Below are 22,901 nucleotides of genomic sequence, written 5' to 3' on the forward strand. Positions count from 1 at the left end.
GGCAAATTTGGCCACATAGCCTATTTCGTGCCACTGACCATGCAACAAAAAAAAATTCCTAGCAAGTTTGTCAGTGTTTCTAAATTCCAGGTATGTGATTTTTTTTAAATAAAATTTAAAAAATAGAAATACTCAGCAGTAGAAGTAACATTGAGAAACCATATGTTCCATCTGCCCATTGACCCTCACATGTCTGAGTTCCTTTGTCTCTACCTTCCATCTCCTCTCCCCCACCAGACCTCATCTTCCCATTGTTTTTTTTTCCTTATCTGCTTACATTTATCACCTGCCAACTTTTGTCTCTTAGCTCCCCCTCTCATATCTGGTACCATCTGCCTATCATCCTCCACTTCACCTGGTTCTACCTATCACTTACCAGCCCCTCTCTCATCTCTCCCTCCCAGTTCTATATATCAGTGGTCTTCTCTACACTCTTTAGTCATGAGGCAGAGATACGACCTGAATCATCACCTATCCCTTTGCCTCCTCAGATGCCTCTTGATATGTTGAGTTCTTCCAGCAATTTGTTTTCTGCTCCAGATTCCAGCATCTGCAATTTCCCTGCGTCTCCATACAGAAACTGAGTTACTGTTTCAAATCAAACACTTTACGTCAGAATATCCATGTTTAACTATCTATTACTAATGTTAGATTTGCCCTCCCTCTGTCCCTGTGCAAAGTATTATCAAACTGTTTATGAACAAGGTAATTTGGAGCATTTAGAAGGTTGTTCGATTTGGTGCCTAGTTAAATAACATTCCATTTACATAGCCCTTGTGATTTACTGTCAGAAAATCACATAGCCTAGGAAAGATGGAAATGGACTGCTAAAACTCTATATTTTTATGAGAAGAAGAAAATATCTAAATTTCTTCTTTAATCCCATTAGGTGATAGGAATGTGTTCGTGAAATCAAGCCAGCCATGATTAATGGTATCTGGGCTGACCTCCCATAGGAGATGATCTCGCTTTCAGTTAGTGATATAGTGCAGCTGTTCCTTGAAGAAATTCAGCAATTCTATAAGCACACAGAAGACAGCAATATTTTCATCAGATCCGCTCTCTGAGAAGAGAGCAACATGATATCTAGTTCATGCCAAGTATAATAAATAACTTGATAATGTGGTAATCCCAAAACTATTCAATTGAAATAACTGAACATACTCAGTGTGTTTCCATCTTTATCCTGTTAAGGTCAGTCAAATCGCCACTTAAAAGGTTGTCAAAATGACATTTTATCTCTGTTTTGTCTTCGTGGATGCTGCCTGATCTGATGAGGATCACCAGGATTTTCTGTTTTTATATCACTGTACTTCTTTCTCTAAAATGTAGAGCTCCAATCATTAAGCCCATTATGATCAGTGAAAAGCTTAAAAGGAATGTCATCTGGTAGGCTCTTCGTTGATTCCAAAGTTTCAAAATTACCATAGGTGCTTTTAGCTAACCAAGAAAATTCACAGGATCAAAATGCTTACCACCAAAGGTATGATTCCATGGACCAAGTAAATAAAACATGATTATGAGCCATTAATATTGACTGTTTAATTTAGTCTCCAAGTCATAGAAATAAAGCATGGAAGCAGCCCTTTCAGCACCAACCAACAAGCAACCATTTATACATATCCTATATACCATTCCCATTTTATTATCCCCAAGTACTCAATGCATCTTAGATTCTCTCCCTCGTCTACACAGTAGCGGAAAATTACAATAACCCCAATTCACCTTGTCACAAACTGCGGCGCAGGAGGATACTGGAGTTCCTGAGTGGAACTAAGGCAGTGACAGAGAGAACATACAATCTCCACACAAAAAGACCTAGAAATTAGGATTTAATCTAAGTCACAGAAGCTGAGAGACATAACCCTACTGGTTGGTCTGAAAATTCTAGTGTGCTCTAAAGAATGTGCTTTAATAATGACTGCAGACTTCAGTAATATATGAAAGGATGTCATCATCCAGTAATTTCCCCCAGACATAGGATCCTGGCCAAGACCAGGTGATCAGAAGGAAAAGGTGGGTTGATAGGCCTGGTTAAGGTTATGGGTGTGGAATAGTGATCAGTGGTAACCAGTGGAAATGAATGGTAGTTGAAGATCAAGGCTTCCTGATGTATTGAACATAGAACATTACAGCACTGCTCAGGACCTTCAGCCCATGCCTATGTAAACCTGCTTCATAACAATCTAATCCTTCCCCAGCTCACACCCATTACCCTCTAATTTTCTTTCATCCACGTGCCTATGAAAGAGTCTTTAAAATTTTCCTATTGTACCAGCCTTCACCACCACCCTCGGCAATGCATTTTAGGCACCCACTACTCTCTACATTTTTTTTTTAAAAATTACCTTTAGATTCTTCCCTAAAATTTCCTCCACTTACCTTAAACAGGTGTATCTGCAGCAGCCTTGAAGGATCTATGGTCTTGGACACCAAGATCTCTCGTTCCTCCACTGCCATTAACCAAATACTCTTCCTTCAGGTTCGCTCTTTCAAAGTGCATCACTTCACATTTATCTGGCTTGAATTCCATCCACCACTTTTCCACACAACTCTACGTCATGTCTATATCCTATATTAACCAACAACCTTCGACAACACCTCAACCTTCATTTCATCTGCAATTTACTGACTCATCTTTCCACTTCTCCATCCAGAACATGTATAAAACTCAGAAAGAGTAAGGGACCCCAGATCAGAACCTTGTTGGTCTCTGCTAGTCACTGACCTCCAGGCAGAATACTTTCTGTCCACTACTACTTTCTGCGTTCCATAGGCAAGCCAATTCTGAATCCACACAGCCAAGATTTCATGCCTCATCACTTTCTGAACAAGTCTACACCACATCTGCCACCCTACCTTCATGAATTTCTCTTGTCGCCTCTTTGAAAATCTCGATTAGGCTTGTGAGGCATTACCTTCCTCTCAGAAAGCCATGCTGACTATACCTGAGAAGCCTTGCTTCACTAAATGCTCATAAATCCTGCCCTTAGGAATTCTCTTCCATAGGTGGCCCACCCCTAACGTAAGACTCACTGGTCTAGAATTCCTAGGATTCTCCCTCTTGCCAGAGAGGACCAAAGATCATTACCAATACCAGACCAATACCTTCCCTCACTTCCTGTGGTAATTTGGATGATATACACTATATTAGTAATCCAGCTTGCCAAGGCCTTCTCATGCCCCCATCTAGCTCTGTGCAAGAAATTGCAATTTGATTCACATCTAATGCAGAATTCTCTGCAAAAATACACATGCAACCCACACCTGAAGGTAAGATTTCTAATTTCAGGAGAGAATATAGGTCATTCAAGGGATTTTGGGAAGACAAGCGTGCACAAATTTTTGGGAAGGTGGAGTGGTTGGAAGAGTTGGAACCTGGGCCATTGCAGGTAGTAGCTCATGGCCTTTGGGAATCAAATTTTAGGAGGATTGGAGAAAGAGATCAGTGAAGAGGTTTGATCCTGTACTCTGGGCTGGGGGCAGGATGCAAATGACCAAGTATGGGAAAGGCGGCATGGTCAGCGTAGCGGTTAGCACAATGCTATTACAGCAGCAGCATGCCAGGTTCTAATCCGGTGCTGTCTTTCAGGGATTTGTACGTTCTCCCCATGTCTGATGGGATTTCCCTGGCCGCTGCAGTTTCCTCCCATCCTTCAAAAACATACCAGGATTGCAGGATGATTGGTATATTTGGGCGGCACGGCTCGTGGTCCATAATGACTTATTACCATGCTGTATGTCTAATTTAAATTCCTAATTTATAGTATTTGCTGTGCATGCCTTCATTGGGTGGGGCATTGAGTATAAAAGTTGGAACGTCATGATTCAGCTATACAAGATATTGGTGAAATCACAGTTGAAATACTGTGTGCGGTTCTCATGACCCAGTGATAGAGGGATATCTATAAGTTTGAAGGGGTGCAGAGTTGATTCACCAGGCTCCTGCCATGACTAAAAGGCTCAAGTTACAGGGAGAGGTTAGATAGGCTGTGTCTTTATTCCCTAGAGTATAGGAGTCTGAGGGATGACCTGATAGAAGTCTATAAAATCACGAGGTGCATGGATAGTATTTTTCCCAAGGTAGATGATTTTACTAAAGGGCATAGGTTTAAGAAGAGAGTGTAGCAGGCGCACAGCGTGGTATTATGAACTGCCACCGTCAGTTCACAGACTTACCTGACACATCGCGGGCTAGCAGTGCAGGTCGCCAAAGTACAGCAAGTGGATCAGATGAAGCCCCCGCCTAAAGGCGCGGGGTGCTAATGGCTCATAGCTTTAACATGCTGGTCTTATGGACCAGCATAACGAGCTCATTAACAGGCAGGGAATAAAAGGTCTGTGTATGTCTGCAATAAACAAGTTGATTACCTTTGTGTGTGTTTGCCTTTATTTAGTAGCATCTAAATTTGTACCCAATACAAATTGGTGACCCTGAAGTCAAGATTCAATGAATTTGAATAATTATGGAAAAGGAGGAAATTTCAATAGCAGCAACAACTGCCGCCACCATGGCCGTTAATACAGTTGGGCTTCATTGGCCTCCTTTCTGGACACATCAGTCTCGAATTTGGTTTCTTCAAGCTGAAACCCAGTTGAAGTGGAAATGAGGTGTAAGCAGAGTATGAGATGGCCATGTTGAACTATATGACTATAAATATTAATGGAATACATAACCAAATTAAACAAAAAAGGCTATTAAATTTACTGAAAAAAGAAAAAATAGATATAGCATTTGTGCAGGAAACGCATCTAACTGAAGTGGATCATAATAAATTAAGGAGAGACTGGGTAGGGAACGTAACGGCAGCATCATATAATTCAAAAGCCAGAGGTGTAGCTATATTAATCAATAAAAATGTATCAATGAAAATAGAGGAGGAAATAATAGATCCAGTAGGGAGGTATGTAATGATAAAGTGTCAGATATATTCAGAACTCTGGAATTTGGTCAATATATATGCACCTAATGAAGAGGATCAAAAGTTTATGTAAGATATTTTTTTGAAGTTTGTAGATACGCAGGGGAATATATTGATAGGAGGGGATTTTAACTTTAATTTGGACCCAAAGTTGGATAAAACTGGACAAAAGACTAGCAAAAAGAATAAAATGGCCAAATTTATGGTTAAATCAATGCAGGAAATGCAACTTTTGGATATATGGAGGAGGCAGCACCCAAGGGAGAAGGAATACTCATATTATTCGAGTAGACATAAAACATACTCAAGGATTGACATGTTCCTGTTGTCAGCCCATATCCAAGGGAGAGTTAGGAAAACGGAATATAAAGCTAGATTGCTATCTGATCATTCACCCGTGTTATTAGCAATAGAACTGGAGGACATCCCACCAAGAACATATAGATGAAGATTAAACTCCATGCTACTTAAAAGACAGGAATTTAAAGAATTTATTGAACGCCAATTAAAATGTACTTTGAAATAAATGCAGAATCAGTGAAAGACAAATTTATATTATGGGATGCAATGAAAGCCTTCATTCGAGGGGAGATAATAAGTTATGTAACTAAGATGAAAAAGGACTACAATCGGGAAATAGAACAGTTGGAAAGGGAAATAGTAAGTACAGAAAAAGAACTAGCAACAAGGGAAGATATAACAAAAAGAAGAGAATTGGCAGACAAAAAATTAAATACGAAACATTACAAACGAATAAGGTGGAGAAGAACATAATGAAAATAAAGCAGAAGTATTACGAGCTAGGAGAAAAAAACGTGCAAAATATTAGCCTGGCAACTTAAAACAGAACCACCTAAAAAGAACTGTATTGGCATCAAGGAAAAAGGACAAACAAATTACATATAACCCAACAGAGATTAATGAACACTTTAAGGAATTCTATGAACAATTATACCAAACTGAGAACAAGGGGAAAGAAGACAAAATAGATGAATTTTTAGCTAAAATTGAACTACCAAAATTGCAAGAAGAGGAGCAAAACAAATTGATAAAACCATTTGAAATAGAGGAAATACACGATATATTAAAAAAGCAGCCAAACAATAAAACGCCTGGGGAGGATGGACTCCCAATAGAATCCTATAAAACATTTAAAGACTTATTAATTCCTCCTCTCCTGGAAGTAATGAACCAGATAGAAGAAACACAAAACTTGCCAGATTCATGTAAAACAGCAATAATTACAGTAATATCAAAGACGGGGAAAGATCCACTAACACCTGCATCATATAGACCAATATCTCTACTTAATTCAGATTATAAGATCATAGGAAAACTATTAGCAAACAGATTGGCCGACTGTGTACCAAAAATAGTAAAACAAGATCAAGCTGGATTTATTAAGAAAAGGCGAACAGTGGATAATGTCTGTAAGTTCATTAATTTAATCCATGCAGTATAAGGAAATAAGACTCCAACAGTGGCTGTTGCTTTAGATGCAGAAAAAGCCTTTGACAGGGTAGAATGGTTTTATTTATTCAAAGCACTACAGAGGTTCAACCTACCAGAAAAATATATTAATTGGATTAAAGCATTATATAAGGGACCATTGGCAAAGGTGACAGTAAATGGATATGTATCAAACCAATTTAAATTAAGTAGGTCATCTAGGCAGGGATGTCCACTATCTCCCTCTCTGTTCGCTTTAGCAATAGAATCATTGGCAGAACTGATAAGAACAGAAAATAAAATAAAAGGGATAAAAATAAAGGAGGAGTATAAAATCAGTTTATTTGCAGATGACATCACAGTATACTTAACAGAACCAGAAATATCAATAAAAGAACTACATAAGAAATTGAAGGAATATGGAGAAATATCGGCGTACAAGATCACCACAAATAAAAGTGAAGCAATGCCAATGAATAATGCAGATTACACAGAGTTTAAAAAAGAGTCACCATTTAAATGGCAAACACTAGCAACCCGATACCTAGGTATTAGATTAGATAATAATTTAGGCTGCCTATACAAAATAAATTATCAGCCATTAATGAAGAAATGACAGGATGACATAGAACATTGGAAAGAATTTCCATTAACATTGATAGGGAGGGTAAATTGCATTAAAATGAATGTCTTCCCAAGGATACAATACCTATTTCAATCATTACCAATTCCCTTAACAGAGAAATTCTTCAATGAACTAAAGAGAATAATAAGGAAATTCTTATGGAAAGGGGCTAAACCGAGGATAGCTCGAGATAAATTAACAGAGTGGTACAAACAAGGTGGTTTGCAGCTTCCAAACTTTTAAAATTATTATAGAGCAGCACAATTAAGGTATCTATCAAATTTTTAACAGACAAGGGAAAAACCAGATTGGACCAAGATAGAGCTAGATAAAATAGGGGAGAAGGTACTATAGCATATACTTTATAAGTGTGATGAAAAACTGGTGCAATATAAAAGTTCACCAGTACTGCATCATTTACTCAACATATGGAAGAAGATTCACGTAGAAAGGAAAAAAACAAATTACCAACTACCAAAATTATTATTGACGCAAAATCAACTAATCCCTTTCACAATAGATAACCTTTCATTTAGAGAATGAGAGAGAAAAGGAATTAAAAGAATAGAAAATAATTTTTTGGGAAATAATTTATTATCATTTGAACAAATGAAGTACAAATATGGAATAACTCATGGTACAATGTTTGCATACCACCAACTGAAAACCTACTTGAAGGACAAATTGGGAAGCAGACTGAGGTTACCAGAATGAAGCAGCTTTGAATATGTGATTACAGACGCAATGATAATTAAAAGATTTATAACAAACATGTACATCAACCTGCAAGAAAAGGAAAATGATGAAATTAGCTATAAACCCAAACAAAAGTGGGAAAAAGATTTAAACAAAGATAAAAAATGAAATATGGGAAAAGTTAAGATCTGGAACTAAGAATATAATAAACACGAGGTTACGCATGATACAATATAATTGGTTACACAGGTTATATATCACGCCCGAAAAGTTAAATTAATGGAATCCAACATTATCAGATAGATGTTTTCGCTGTAAGATGGAAATGGGAACAACAGTACATGCAATTTGGGCATGTGAGAAAGTGAAAAAGTTTTGGGAAGATCTAAACCAGGTATTAAATAAAATCACAAAAAGCAACATACCAAAAAATCCAGAGATCTTTCTTCTAAGTAATATAAGAAGTAAAGAATTAGGCCTCAAACTGGATGAAGTGCAAAAAAGATTTATTATGATAGCCTTTGCTGTAGCAAAAATATGTATAATGTCAACTTGGAAATCAGAAGAGAGCCTGAGAGTACAGCAATGATACATGGAAATGAATAAATGTATTCCATTGGAAAAAATTACATAATTTAAAAAATAAAGTCACATTATTTGAACAAATTTGGGAACCGTACAAGAAACACAACAGAGAGGGCTTGCCTCGGTCCTCCACCCCCTAAAATGATAAAAATGATAAGAAGACAAAGTGACCTGATCCAGTGTGTAAAAGTAGATGACACAATTTTCTTGTTTATTTTCATTGTGTGATGACATTGTTTAATGGTTTTATTGTGTTGTATATGTTGAACATTTAATGGGTGGGGAGGGGGGTGGGAAGGGGGTAGGGAAGGTAGGGGGGAAAAAAGGGGAGAAAATCCCACTGTGTATATTTAAGAGGGAAGTGTTTGTGTGTATTTTGATTGATATGATTCATTCATAGTGTGAAAATTTTTTTTTAAAATTTTAAAAAGCTGAAACCCACTTTCGTCTTCGGGGTATAATGGCAGAAGACACAAAATTTTGGCATGTCGTGAGCACATTGGACTCGGCTACTGCATCGTGAGTAAGCGAATTTATTGCTCATCCTCCGGCAGAAGACCAGTACACCAGGTTCCGCCAGTTTGTTCTTGACACGTTGGAACTTACTAGACATGAGCGTGGCATGTGTCTTTTGAACATGGAAGGCCTAGGTGACAAGAATCCATCAGACCTGATGAATGAGATGCTGGCATTGTCGGATGGTCATTCCCATTGTCTGCCTTTCAAAACTTTATTTCTGTCAAAACTTCCACCTCACATTGCCATACCCATTGATAACATGGATTTCCGCCATCCGCATGACGTGGCTCGAGAGGCTGACAGGCTCTTTAGTTCTCCTACACGAGAGTCTGCCCGAATACATCCAGTTTTTGCAGCAGAAGCATCTCCTGCATCCTACCAGCCTCCTGTATCTGTAGTCCAATCCAAGAAAGAGCAACGTGCTGAGGTACATTGAGAGTGGTGATTTTACCATCGCCACTGGGGAAAAAATGCCTATAAGTGCATCCAGCCATGTACCTACTACAAAAAGAAGCCGGGAAACGAGAGAGGCGGCTGCCAGTAGTGGCCTCGGCAGCTGGTGTACATACAGGCCTATTGTATCTTCAGGACGATGTGGGTAAGTGAAAATTCCTTGTAGACACAGGTGCTGAACTTAGTTTGCTCCCACTGACCTATTTTGAAAGGACGCATAAAAAACGCCACTTGACCCTGCAAGAGGCAAATGCAACTGCCATTCCAAGTTTCGGCACAAGACGAGTCGCAATCGGAATAGGTGGAACCACGTTCCATTGGAATTGTGTCCTCGCTTCTGTCGCTCAACCCATTTTGGGTGCGGATTTTTTACATTCCCACAACTTATTGGTAAATGTAAAACGCAGAAAATTAGTTCACACCACCACCTTTCAGACATGTCCACTGGCGCGCATCAAGGGGAGAGTTTCACAGCTCGAAGTACATACGTTACACAAGAACGCATATACTGCTCTACTACAGAAGTTTTTGAGAATGATAAATTTTTATCACAGATTTATTGCTGACATCCTGCAACCCCTGTTTGACATCATCTCTGCTCCAAACAAAAACATTACCTGGACCGCAGAGGCAGAGGCCGCATTTATGTCCGCCAAAGAGGCATTAGCCAAAGCAGCAATGCTTGCGCATCCAAATCCTGAATCTGCTTTGACGCCTAGTACAGATGCTTCAGGAACAGCTGTGGGTGCAGTTTTGGAACAATACGTCAATGGCCATTATCAGCCCCTTGCCTTCTTTAGTCATCATCTAAGACCAGCGGAAATAAAGTACAGTGCCTTTGATTGAGAATTATTAGCACTTTATCTGGCTATAAGGCACTTTCGTTATATCTTGGAAGGTCGACATTTCACCATATTCACAGACCATAAACCGCTCATTTTTGCCTTTAGCAAAGTCACAGATCCTTGATCGACAAGACAACAACGACATTTGTCGTACATTTCGGAGTTTACTACGGACATATGTCATATTTCAGGAAAGGACAATCTGGTCACAAATGTGCTTTCTCGATCAAGTGTGTGCCATATTCAGGGTGAAGTCAACAATGCTGAACTAGCTCCAGCACAATTTGCGGATCCGGATATGCAGGCATACAGTACAGCTATTACTGGACTCGATATTCTACAGAACTCCTTTGTGATGTATTGTTGGGCTATCCTTGACCATTGGTCCCATTATCTTGGAGACGGCGTCCTTTTGAGGACATTTACAATCTATCACACCCATCCATCAGGACTTCAGTCAAAATAATGTCAAACAAGTACATGTGGCATGGGCTGAAAAAAGACATCGCCCAATGGGCACGAACATGTATATCCTGCCAATCTGCAAAAATTCAACCCCACACCAAGGCACCCCTGCAGCCTTTCCTTACAATACGCAGAAGATTTGTGCATGTGCACGTGGATCTGGTTGGACCATTACCATTATCACAGGACATGAGGTATATTCTCACGGTAGTAGACCGCTTCAAATGTTAGCCAGAGTCCATTCCATTACCAGTCAGTGATACTGAGGCATGTGCTAGAGCATTCATCTTAAATTGGATTGCTAGATTTGGAGTGCCTACACACATAACTTCGGACTGTGGACCACAGTTCACTTCGGCGTTATGGGCTTCCTTGGCTTGTTTTTGTGGTACACAGTTGCACCACACTACTGCGTACCATCCTCAGTCCAACAGCCTGGTGGAACGTTTCCATCGACAACTTAAATCTTCACTGAAGGCCCGACTCACCAGCCCCAACTGGGTCGATGAACTACCTTGGGTTCTGCTAGGAGTACGAACAGCTCCAAAAGAAGATCTGTCTGCATCTTCTGCAAAATTGATGTATGGTGCGGCCCTTATGGTTCCAGGAGATATTCACTTCACAAGTAATTCAGACATGGACATACTGCAACAACTCCGCAAGGGTATTGCTAACAGCAAACCATCCTCTACCAACTGGCATGGCAAACCGAGGCCACAAGTGCCCCAATCACTATTAAACACTGAATTTGTATTCGTACGAAGACAAGTTCCAGGGACACCATTACTAAAATCATATTAAGGACCATTTTGTGTGGTTAAGAGTGATGGAGTGGTATATACATTAGACATCAGAGGGCATCTGCAGCTATTCAGCATGGACAGACTTAAACCTGCCCATACGGACCCTACTTCACCAGTTCAGTGCCCTCAACCCAAGCGACGTGGATGTCCACCTAAGTCAAGCGTATCTGGCATCTTAAGTTATGGTGACGATTCGGGGGGGGGGGGGGTGATGTAGCAGGCGTACTACGCGGTATTATGAACTGCCACCGTCTGTTCACAGACTTACCTGACACATCACAGGCTAGCAGTGCTGGGCGCCAAAGTACAGCGAGTGGATCAGATGAAGCCCCTGCCTGAAGGCAAGGGGCGCTAATGACTCATAGCTTTAATCTGCTGGTCCTGTGGACCAGCAGCTGTTTACTAACGAGCTCATTAACAGGCAGGGAATAAAAGGTCTGTGTATGTCTGCAATAAACCAGTGATGAGTTGACTACATTTGTGTGTGTTTGCCTTTATTTAGTAGCTTCTACCATAGTAGCTGATACAAGAGAGATTTAAGAGGGCAACTTTTTTACTCAGATGGTGGTCCATACCTGGAATGAGCTGCCAGAGGAAATTGTAAGAAGCAGCACAATTTTGATATTCAAAAGACATTTGGGGCAGAAACATGAATAGGAAGAGCTCAGACTGATATGGTCCAAGTACATGCAAGCAAACTTGAGCAGCATGGGCAGGTTGGGCCACATAGCTTGTTCGCTGCTGTGTCACTTGTTGTCCTTTCATCCATCATTCTGTGCAAAGACCAGGTTTTCCAGTATGCCTGACAATGATCACTGCAAGATCAATTAGATTTAATTTTCCCCAAAAGCACTCCAAAATAAGCCTCATGCAAGAAATTCCATTTTAACTCACATCTGATGTGGAATCCTTTACAAAACACACATGTACCCACATCTGGAAGCCACTGAAGCAATTAGATTACAGAAAAAATAGGACATTTTCAACATACTGAGAACAGTTAGTGTAGCAGTTAGTGCAACATTGTAACAGGGCCACCAATCAGTACTTGGGTTCGAATCCCACACTGTCTGTAAGGAACTTATATGTTCTTCCATTGTCTGCATGAGTTTTCCCAGGGGTTCCGTTTTCTTCCCACTGTTTGAAACATACTGGGGTTTGTAAGTCATTTGGGTATAATTGGGCAGTACGGGCTCGTGGGCTGAAAAGGCCTGTTACTATGCTGTCTGTCTAAAAATATCTTCTGTAAGCTTCCAAACTTTGTTGGCGTTGACAGTGAGGTGTTGTGGATAGCAAGGAAGACTTTCAAAGCTTGCAGAGGGATCTGGACCAACTGGAAAAATGGGCCAGAAAATAGCAGTCAAGTGTGTGGTGTTGCATTTTGGAAGGACATTCACAGTAAATAGTAGGGTACTGAGGAGTGCAGAGGAACAAAGGGATCTGGGAATACAGATGCATAATTCCCTGAAAGTGACGTCATTGGTGGACAGGGTTGTAAAGCAAGCTTTTGGCATCTTGGCCTTCAGAAATCAAAGCATTAAGTACAGGAGTTGTGATTTTATGGTGAGGTTCCCAAGATCATGTTATATGGCGAGCTCTCCACTGGCCACCAAGACAGAGGTGCACCAAAGAAGAGGTACAAGGACTACCTAAAGAAAGCTCTTGGTGCCTGCCACATTGACCATCCCCAGTGGGCTGATATCGCCTCAAACCGTGCATCTTGGCGCCTCACAGTTCGGCGGGCAGCAACCTCCTTTGAAGAAGACCGCAGAGCCCACCTCACTGTCAAAAGACAAAAGAGGAAAAACCCAACACCCAACCCCAACCAACCAATTTTCCCTTGCAACCGCTGCAACCGTGTCAGCCTGTCCCGCATCGGACTTGTCAGCCACAAACGAGCCTGCAGCTGACGTGGACATTACCCCTCCATAAATCTTCGTCCGCGAAGCCAATCCAAAGAAAAAGAAAAGAGAAGAGTATTAGACATTGATGAGGCCACCAAACTACAGGAAAGATATCAGTAAGATTGAAAGAGTGCAGAGAAGATTTACTAGGATTTTGCCCGGACTTCAGGAATTGATTTACAGGGCAAGGTTAAACAGGTTAGGACCTTGGAGTGTAGAAGAATGAGGGGAAATTTAATAGAGTAAATGTGTGTAGGCTCTTTCTACTTAGATTAGGAGAGGTAAATACAGGAGGGCGTGGCTTTTTGGTGAAAGGGGAAAGGTTTAGGGGGAACTTCTTCACTCAGAGAGTGGTGGGAGTGTGGAACGAGCTGCCATTTGATGTGGTAAATGTGGGCTCACTCCTAAGTTTTAAGAATAAAATGAATAGATAACATGTTTGGGAGAGATCTCATTATGGAATGCGCACAGGTTAATGGGATTAATGGAATGATATTTCAGCACAGACTAGAAGGGCTGAATGGCCTGTTTTCTGTGCTGCAGTGTTCTATGATTCTAACTGATTGGTATATTTTGCTTAATGCTGTGTCAATTTAAACCAATTCAGCAAATCAAAGTAAAATTAGTGAAGGCAAGTTCAAAGTCTTTTTATACAGCCATGATATCAAAATGATTAACTTTTTTCAGGGGAATCAGATAATAATTTTACTTCTGCATTTGTTCTGTAATCCAGTATCCGGAAACCTTGCTGTGTTCAGTGTGAATTCTGTATTTCCCAAAGTTATAGCAGAGACCACAATTAAATTTTCTTGATAGTGGTAAAGTCCTTGAGATGTTCTAAATCTTCCCTCCAAATATTGTACAGGACAGACAGAAAAACAAGTAGCTTATAAGCTATTCAGAGGGGATTGATAGTAAGAGAATTTCCCCACAGAGGTATTGAATTGCTTATTGACACATCTACTAAGATGCAACTGAAAGCTTTGATTTGTGGTTTATCCAAGTAAGTCAGTTTGAAAGGCAAGAAGTGCATTAATAACAAATAAATAAATAAATAAATGCAGTGTAGGGAGGTATGTTCCAATAAGTCAAATAGTGCAAGGTATAGAGAAAAGCCATTTAAACACGATGCAAGGATATCATCTTTTGCCACAAGGAGATCCATTCTCTATGAGATTCGTTATCTGATATCAGCAAGAAAGAACTGTCCTTGAATCTGGAAGTTTGCGTTTTCAAGCTCATACAGCATCCTTTCGATGAAAGGAGAGTAGAGTATGAACGAAGTGGGATGGGTCTTTTAATGTCTTAACAGCACTCTCAGGTCAGCATGAGATATAGACAGAGTCGATGGATGGGAGGTTGGTGCATATGATGGCTGGAGCTACGGTTCCAGCTCTCTGCAGTTTCTTATGGTCTTGGGCCGGTTGGTTCCTGGATGGAGCAGTGATGCATCTGGACAGGATACAGTGCATCTGTAAAAACTGGCCAGAGATCTCCGGATTCTGAGAAAGTAGTTTTGGTTAACTTTTGTTGTTGTAACATGAATATGGTTGGACCAGGACAGGTTGTAAGCAATATGTTCTCTGAAGAGATTGAACTCTCTGCCATCTCCACCTCAGCACCATTAATGTATACAGGGATGTGCGATCGTCTCCATCTCCTGAGGTGAATGATCAGCTCCTTTGTTTTGCTGACATTGAGGGAGAGGTTGTTATCGTGACACAATGCCACCAGACTCTATCTCCTTCCTGCATGCTGTCTCATCATTGTTTCTGATCTTGCCAACAAGAGTGGTGTCATCTTCAATCTTGTAGATGATGCAGGAGTAGTTTTTGGCCACAGTCATGAGTTTATAGGCAGGAGAATGAGAATGCAGCCATGTAGGGCTATCTTGGAAGAGGTGTTGTCAACAAACCTCACTGTTGCTTATTCTGAATCATATCAATTAGAATCAATTCAGGATGAAAATAAGATTCATTCATTTTTATCTCAAATAGAGTTACCTAGTTTGAAAGCTCAAGAGCAAAAAGATTTGAATTCGCCTTTTACAGCGAAGAGGTAATTGAAGTAATGAGTCCATTACAAAATAGTAAGTCACCACAGGAAAATGGGTTTCCTATAGAGTTTTATAAAAAATGTAAGGATCATTTGATTCCTCCATTAAATCAAGTATTGGAAACACATTCTCTTCCAGATTCTTTTTTTAACAGCAATTATTACAGTAATACCTAAGAAAGACAGAGATCTATTGAAACAAGCATCATATAGACTAATTTTGTTATTAAATGCTGATTATAAGATATTAGCTAAAGTATTAGCAAATAGATTGATAAAATATTTACCAAAGTTAAAAGTGGATTTGTTAAAAATAGGAAATCAGCAGATAATGTGGCAAAGTTGATTAGTTTAATACATTTAGTTCAAAAAAAGAGGTGATTTAAGTGTTGCAGTGGCTTTAGATGCAGAAAAACCATTTGATAGATTAGAATGGAATTTTCTTTTTAAAGTCATAGGGAAATTTGGGTTAGGGTCAATATTTATTGATTGGATTAAAATAATATATAGGAACCCTACTGCAAAAGTAATGACTAATGGTCAAATTTCAACAATTTTTCGATTGACTAGATCAAGTAGACAAAGTTGTCCACTGTCGCCTGCTTTATTTGTTTTAGCAATTGAACCTTTTCCTGAATTGATAAGACAGGATTCAAATATAAAGGTTCTTAAAGTGAATCAGCAAGAACATAAAATAATTTTGTTTGTGGATGATGTTTTGATTTATTTAACAGACCTGTTAAATTTGTTACACCAACTTAAATTTAGATTAAAAGAATATGGAGAAGTATCTGATTATAAATTTAATTAGGAAAAGGGAATTATACAAATTGTAAGAAGGTCATTGATTTTAAGTGGCCAGATGTGGGAATAAAATATGTAGGTATTCGGGTGGAAGCTTAATTAGAAGATTTGGTTAATTTAAATTATTCCCCATTATTAAAAAGAATAAAGGAAAATTTGGAAAGATGGAATATGTTACCTAGGTAGAGTTAAATTGTGTAAAGATAAATGTTTTTCCTAGAATACAATACCTTTTTCAATCGATTCCTATTCCAATTCCTCAAACATTTTTTTAAAGAATTAAATGCTTGTGTTAGGAAATTTTATGGAAAGGAAAGATGGCAAGAGTTTCTTTGGATAAATTAACTTGGAATTATGCTTTAGGAAGTTCGCAGCTCCCTAATTTTATGAATTATTAAAAATCTGCCCAGCTGCGTTTTGTAATTGTAATATATGATTTAAATAAAATTCATTAAAAAGGGGAACCAAACCCACAAGATTTCATTTAAAAATGGAATTTCAGGTTGTTAGCAATGAATAAAGAGGCTTCGATATTGAAGCATTTCATTGAGCTTTGGAATAATGTTGATAAAGAAATTGGGGGAGAAGGATTATTGTCTGGAAAAACACCATTATTTCCATGGGAAATAATTTTTTTAAGATTTTGCAGTCAGAAAATTAAGATAGAAGATGTTTTCGAAGCAGGGAAACTTAATTATTTTAATAGAATGAAGGAGAAGTTCAAAATACCTGAAAAAAACTAGATTTTGTTATTATCAAGTTATGAAATTTTTACGTGAAAATTGTGGTCATGAGCTATTATTACCAGTAGAGATGGAATTAGAATTATTGTTACATAATGGAAATATAATGAAATTTATTTCAATGATGTAAAGGTTAATAGAAAAGAAACCACGAAAAATAGGGCTTCATAATTCTAGACATAGATGGAAAGTAGATATGAATAATCAGATGAACAACATTGGATTGGGATATGTACACAAAATATGAAAAGTAAAATAAATTTGAGATATAGAATAGTCCAATATAATTTTATTCATCAGTTATATTTAACACCATATAAACTTTAAAAATTGAATCAGACTCTATCGGATTTATGTTTTAGATGTGGCATTTTTGCATTCTTCTTGGCAGTATCCTGAAGTTAAACCATTTTGGTTAGAAATAGGTAAATTATTGGAACGAATAATAGGGATTAAATTCCCACATAATCTAATGTTATTTTTATTGGGTAATATTAAGAATATTGAACCTAAGTTGAAATTGAATATGTATCAAAAGAAGTTTGTTTGGTTTGCTTTAGCAATAGCAAGAAAATATATTGCCATCATTTGGAAGTCTGATGTGGATTTGGGTATAGAAAGATGGCATGCTGAAGTCTGAGTTGTACAGAAAAGATTTGAGAAAGCTACTTATAATTTAAGAGACAAATATTAAATATTTTGGAAGATATGGAGCCCTTATTTACAAAATATGAATGTTAATATTTTAATGAAGCTCTGACGTTTCCTTCTCCTTAAAGTCTCAGTATATTATAAGAGACTTTAAAGTAATAGGCACCCCTGTTGAGAGTCTCTTATCCGTTCTTCTTTTTTCTTCTTTTGTAGGGGGATAGAGGGGGGGGAGGGGTGGCATATGGTAGGGTTTCTTATTTTTCTTTTATATAGCACATTGTTTTGAATTATCTTTAATTATTTGTTTTATTGTGTGCTTTTAAACTAATAAATAAAAAATTTTAAAAACCAAATCTCACTGCTTACGGTGAAATCTTTGTTTCAACATTATGAGGTAATAAATGAAAGCCAGCATAGATTTGCTGAAGGCTACTTGAATATGACAAGTTCAAATAGATTCTTTGATGAAGTAATTGAGAAGGTTGATGAGGATAGTGTGGTTGCTGTGAATATGAATTTTCAAAAGGCACTGACTACAATATAATGGACACAAGCAAACTTACAGATGACAGGCTCAAAAAGTTTTCTTAAGGGCAGAGAGCAAAGAGCAATGTTGACTTTTTTTTCTGACTGAGAGAAAATTTTTCATAATATGGTCCCGGAGTCAGTGTTAGAATCGCTGCATATTAAAATATCTTAATCATGTAGTCAGGGATGTCAGGACTAAATTTCAAAAATGGCATAACATATGAAACTCAGAAATGTGCAAGAGGAAAAGAGAACAATAATTGATTTTCCTGAGGCTTGATAGGCTTATGAATTCTGTGGGCATTACTGATCAAATTTAATGTAAGGACTTCTGCATTGATGCATTTGGATAGAAAAAGTGGAGAGGGGGCTTGATGTATCAAATAGCACAGTTTTTTATTGAGGTGCAAAAACATAGTGGACACAAAACATAGCAGTGGAAATTGAGTAACGAGTTAAAATGACAACTGGCTTTATCAAAAGGAGCACTGAAAACAAAAAAAAATTATATTAAGCCTATACAATATTAAGCCAGTTAAGTTTCCACAGAACAGAATATTCTGTGCACTACACAGGATTGGATGTCAAGAAAGTGCAGAAAAGATTGGATGAAAAAGGATTCCAGGAATGGAGGCTTCAGTAATATGGAACATCCAGAGTCTATCGCTTCATCATATATTATATTCCCATGTTTACTTTCTTACAACATAGAAAGAGGCCCATCAAGTATAAGCTGGCTCTCAGAACATTCCCAATCCTTAAAGCAAAGTAGGTTGAAAGATTTATTAGTGGTTCAAAATAATAAATAGGTTTGATAATAAATAATAAGTCTGTTTCCAATTTTAGAAGTGTCAACTACCAGCAAACACATATGAGCATGAGACTATATTGAAGGATCGTTTTGCAGCCGAGAGTTGTGATCTAGACTGCATAATCAGTAATATTGAAAATAGAAGCTTCATTATTAAACTGAACTTGGGTGATTAATGACGATTAAAAAACCAACAATAAAAAACACCAGCTTGTTGGTTTTCTATGCTGTATCATTCAATAATCCTACCAAACAATTGGACGCATACAGTCATTCCTTTGCCTTTTATCTTTCATGTCTTGGAAATGTTAATAACCTTTCTTAAAATAAAACTTGATGATTAGTTATGTTTGAAACAAAATGCATTTCTGGTTGTTAAGCTTCTAAGGCAATTTTATTCCGCTAATTTCCTGTTCATTTTCATTCACAGACTATGCATGGGGAAATGTAGTTGCTCCCATTTCATTCCAGCTGGTTTTTGGTCAGGTGTGGTGGACAAGAGCGGTTAAGTGACAGAAGCTTCCGCCTCTTTCTTTTCACCCATAATATTCCAGTTCATGTTTTTAGAAGTATGGAGGCCAATTTGTCAGAATCTGATGACAACATTCAGATCCCAGCAGTAATACTCACCTAAATACTGACTTCTTACAGCAATAAGCACAAGTCATAGGAAAGCCAAGCAAGGTTTATCTTTCAGAAATGTTGCCTTGTAGCCCAAGTGAAGTAGAATGGTTGCAATTTTAATGGACTTAACAAGAAAACATCATGTCTCACCTGACCTGGGCAACTTCTCATACCCTGGCTCCTGTACTTTTACCCCAACGGTAGCAGAGTGAAAAGAGCAGGCCTTGGGTGGTGGGGGTCTTTGAAGATAGAGGCTGCTTTTTTAAGACACTGGCTCATATAGATGTCCTCAATGGAGTGGTCTGGTGCCTGTGATGTTGCAGGCCGAGTTAACAACTCTCTGGAGTTTATTCTTATCCTGAGAGTTGGTCCCTCCTTACCAGGCAGTGATTCAAACAGCCAGAATGGTCTCCATGGTACACCTGTAGAAGTTTATGAGAGTCTTTGGTGACATATTGAATCACCTCAGACACCTCACAAAGTATGGCCACTAGCGAGCCTTCTTTGTGATTGCATCAACATGGAGGCGCCAGGACAGATCCTCAGAGATGTTGACACCCAGGAATTTGAAGTTCTTGACTCTCTCCACTAACAAGAGCTGGATTGTTTTCTCCTGACTTCCTCCTGGTTCACAATAATCTCCTTGAATTGCTAATATTGAGCGCAAAGTTGGTATTGTTACACCATTCAATGAGCTGATCCATCTCCCTCCTGTATCTTCCTTATTGCCTTTTGTGATTCTACAGATAACTGAGGTGTCATCGGCAAACCTGTAGATGGCATTGGAATCATTCCTGGCCACACAGTCATGGGTGTATAGCAAGCAGAGCAGTAGGCTAAGCCCGCATCATTGGGGTGCACCTGTGTTGATGATCAGTGAGGAGGAGATGTTGTTTCCGATTCGTACTGACTGTGGTCTTCCGATGAGAAAGTCAAAGATCCAGTTGCAGAGGGGGCTGAGCTGTTGAAGAGCAGCCTTATGTATGAATTGCAGTTTCAAGGTGATCCAGAGCTGAAGAGAGAGCCAGCAATATTGCATCTGCTGTGGAGCGATTATGACGATAGGTGAATTGCAGTGGATCCAGATCTTTGCTTAGGTACATGTTAATTCTGGTCATGACCAGCCCCTCAAAATATTTCATCACAATAGAAGTTAGTGCTACTGGGTGGTAGTTGTTGAAGTAGCCCACACCACTCTTCCTGGGTTCCGGGATGATTGATGCCCTTTTGAAGCAGGTGGAAACCTCTGGCTGCAGCAATGAGAGCTTGAAAATGTCTGTGAACACTCCGGCTAGTTGGATGGTGCAGATTTTCAGTACCCACCAGGTATGCCATAAGGGCCTGACACCTTGCAAGGGTTCACCCTCTTGAATGTTGTTCTGACATCGCCCTCAGAGACAGATATCACAGGGTCTTCAGCCTTTACAGGGATTCTCGTATGCACTGTTTGGTTCTTCTTCTCAAAGTGGGCATAGAAAGTGTTCAGCTCATTGGGTAGTAAAGCAACACAGCCATCTATAGTGGTCACCCTTCCTTTGCAGGCTTTAATGGCCTGTACTCCCTGCCATAGCTTATGTGTATCTGTGTCTGTCTCTAGCTTCCTTCAGAATTGCCATTTTGCTTCCGAGATGGCCTTCCGCAGGTCATACCTGGACTTCTTGTAAAGATTTCAATGCCCATCCTTCAAATGCCCTTGTTTTTACCTTCAGCAGGTTGCAGATTCTCTGATTCATCCAGGACTTCTGGTTGGGCAACACCCGGTATTTGCTCGTGGGCACACACTCATCCATGCAGGTCTTGATGAAGTTGGTGACACCTGTTGCATATTCATTAAAATCTATGGATGTTCTTGAATATGTTCCAGTCCATCGATTCAAAAGAGTCCTGCAGACGCTCCTCTGCCTCCCTTGACCATAACTTTGCCAACTTCACCACTGGTGCTTTGGTCTTCAGCCTCTGTTTGTACATCAGTATGACTTGCTATGCTTTCTTGATGTTGGTGTAGCAGTTGTCGAGTGTGTTGGTTCCCCTGGTCTCGCATGTGACATGTTGTGGTATATTGTCAGAGATTTCTTCAGGTTGGCCTGATTGAAATCTCCCACAATGATCGGGAAGGCATCTAGACAGATGGTCTTATGGCTGTTTGTCACAGTGCTCAGTCCCCTCCAATGCCAGCCTGGCATTAGCCTGGGGCGGAATGTACACTTTTGGTAATGTAAATACCAGGATGATGGTGGTGAACTCCCTTGGCAGGTAGAATGGGTGACACTTGATCACCAAATGTTCCAGGTCGGGGGAGCACGTCTGCGCACCACAATGAATTGAAGATGGCACAAATGCCACCTCCCCTGGTGTTCGATCAGCACGATGGAGGGTGTAGCCCTTGGGCTGCAGTACCATGTCTGGAATGTCTGCATTTAGCCCATCACATCACGCAGCATTCCCTGATGTTTCTCCAGTGTTGAAGTCTGGTTTGGAGTTCATCAAGTTTGTTCTCCAAGGACTATACGTTGGCCAGGAGGATGGTAGGGAACGGAAGCCTCAGGTCCCAGCATCTCAGCTTGACCTGTAACCCCCCCCCAACTTTGTGTCCACGTGGTCAGGTCTTCTTTACCTGGCTTGTGAGTCCACTGCTGGGGTTGTTGTTGTACCTGCTTGAGCTGTTTAAAACTCCTGTAGAGTTGTCGTTGTACCTGCTGGAGTTGTTGTTGTGCCTGCTTGAGCTGCTTAAAAGTCCCTTGGCCCAACGGAAATTGCCGATTCTACTGATTTTGCCAGTTCTGGGGATTCCAAGCAATCTTAGGACTCCAGCATTCAAATTTGGGATGCTCAGACAGCACTGTCAATTTCTTCACTGAGGTCAAATAAACATGAGTCGACTTTGGTTTTGTACCAATGTTCGTACATCTGTATCAAGCTGCTTTCTTCACAACTTTATGACAGGCATTAGGCTGTCTAGTTTAAATGAGCCTGTTAGAATAACATACAAATTTGACAAACATTGATTTCATCATTTCCAGACGATTAAGAAAAATTACATTCTTGTTTTCCATGTATTTTTTAAGATATTTTGTTTTGACATTCCAAAGTCAATTATAAATTTGTTCACTAATACATGTAACATAAAGTGTGTTACTTTCCTTAGGAAATCTGCATTTCTAGAAACTTTTACAAGGAAAATAGCCAATAAGTTCAAATCCGTCAGAGGATTTTAATCTAAATGTCTAGAATTGGGATAATAATGAGGAGCAGGTTTGAAATATAGTTTAGAATGAAGTTGTATTTTTGAAGAAACTAATAAAGTTTGTAACATGTAAGCATGCACTGTTTATGTTGTAGGGCCAAAGGTAGAGCAGCGGAATTTGGAAAACCCTGCAAACAGTCTACAGTTTTCTGTGATTTCTTCTATCATTGCCTTG

General features: G+C 39.3%; 1 protein-coding gene across 5 annotated transcripts in view; it reads left to right on the forward strand.

Annotated features, from left to right (window-relative positions):
- LOC138758934 (guanine nucleotide-binding protein G(I)/G(S)/G(O) subunit gamma-7) overlaps positions 1-22,901 on the forward strand; it is a 293,656-nt gene that overhangs the window by 262,342 nt on the left and 8,413 nt on the right. The window lies entirely within an intron of this gene.

The sequence above is a fragment of the Narcine bancroftii genome, chromosome 1, assembly GCF_036971445.1.
Source record: "Narcine bancroftii isolate sNarBan1 chromosome 1, sNarBan1.hap1, whole genome shotgun sequence".
NCBI classification, from domain to species: Eukaryota; Metazoa; Chordata; class Chondrichthyes; order Torpediniformes; family Narcinidae; genus Narcine; species Narcine bancroftii.